Below are 1,952 nucleotides of genomic sequence, written 5' to 3' on the forward strand. Positions count from 1 at the left end.
CCTGGGAGATGGGCGGCCCCCGACATCCCATAATAACACGAGAGAGCCTGCCATCCCATAATACTCCATCTGGCATCCCATAATAACATGAGTGAGATTGACATCCCATAATACCTCCCGGCATCCCATAATAACACCCAGGAAGCCTGACATCCCATAATAACCAACTTCTGCCATCCCATAATAACCTGAGGGTGCCTGACATCCCATAATACGTCCTGCTGACATACCATAGAGACAAGAGACAGACTGACACCACATAATAGTCCCCTGGCATCCCAGAGAAAGTAACACTGCCCTTGGCATCCCATAATCAAAGCTTCCTGTCAGAGTTCCCCTCCACATTGTCAGGTGCTCCTAAATTCAGGGTTCCTGGTCCAATAAACAGCTGCTCTCACTCTCAGTGAAGTACTGATGTACCTGACTAACTACCTGCCTGGGCCCTGGAATATCTGGAGCCCCACATGCTTTATATATAAATAGGACAGTATAGTAATAGTGACATTGCCCCTAAATAATATCCTGTCATCGGTGGCAGACAGTTCTATCTCCATCTGTTCCTTTTATACTTTATACTCCTTGGTACTACTACAGATACTTCTCAGTATCCCTAAGCATAAGTAACTTCTCACTTGCCTACTAAGGTACTACTATATATATATATATATATATATATATTCCGGTAACTTTATAACAGGATCCTGTGAGGCCATAAGCAGACATTTTGGTATAAATCTCAATATCCCTCACCTTCACTCTAACGTGGCTACTGGCTACTAAAGTACCTCATAAATAGAGTCAGTAACTTTATGACAGGATCCTGAGAGGCTATAGGCAGACATCTTGGTACTACGGTACTAGGTATACATTTTAGTATTCCTAGGCTTACCTTCACTCCAACTTGGGTACTAAATTACCTCATAAATAGAGTCAGGAACTTTATAACAGGATCCTGTGAGGCCGGAAGCAGACATTTTTGGTCTAAATCTCAGTATCTCTCACCTTCACTCTAACTTGGCTACTAATGCACCTCATAAATAGAGTCAGTAACTTTATAACAGAATCCTGCACTGGGTGGGGGTGGTGGCTGGTTGGTTCCCATATCACAATGGCATAATTTTATGACAGGATCACCATGAGGCCAGAGACAGACAACTTTAGGGATACATCTCAATGTTCTAGCTTGAACTAGCTACTAACTGAGCTACTAAAATACTTTATAAATGTGCCAGTTGCTTCAGAATTAAATTCCATGATGCATATTGTTTCTGCCAGAGACAGGCAATGTATCATGGTAATTCCTTGGCCTGATTAAACACAATCATGGTTGCCATACTCCCTTATATATGTGCCATAAAGCAGTGGCTAGCACTTCTGCCTTGCAGTGCTGGGGTCCTGTGTTCAAGGCACTATCTGCAAGGAGTGAGTATGTTCTCCCCGTGTCTGTGTGGCTTTCTCTGGGTACTCTGGTTCCTCCCATACTCCAAAAACATAGGCAAAGGATCCCCCCTTAGGTTGTGTTCTCCGAACACCCAATAAATACACAGAGACTTGTATGGCGGCAAAATCTGTGGAGGTCACATTCTTTATTTAACAATTTTTGGTAAAGGACTAGGTACACCCTGACCCCCAGCTGCGGCTCCTACCATCAAACTAGGCCATGCTCCCCTACAGTAACAAACCAGAGAGCAGGGATCATTAGGCAAAGCTCACTCCGTGACGGCCTGTAGCCCATCCCCCTGCTCCCAATCATGTGCATTGATGGCTCTAACCCAGCCTCTCGAATGACTCAGACAAGTCTGATACACACTAGTGACTCCACAAGGGTAGGCCTGCACTGGAAACCGTCTTTTTTGCTCCTGGAGCCGCACTGATGCACCATTGACCAAAGATTTGGAGCCGCAGCTGTATCAGGGTAGTATTGTTGACCAACACAGATCATGAGGGCAAAA

The sequence above is a fragment of the Xenopus laevis genome, chromosome 7L (genome assembly GCF_017654675.1).
Source record: "Xenopus laevis strain J_2021 chromosome 7L, Xenopus_laevis_v10.1, whole genome shotgun sequence".
In the NCBI taxonomy this organism is placed as follows: domain Eukaryota; kingdom Metazoa; phylum Chordata; class Amphibia; order Anura; family Pipidae; genus Xenopus; species Xenopus laevis.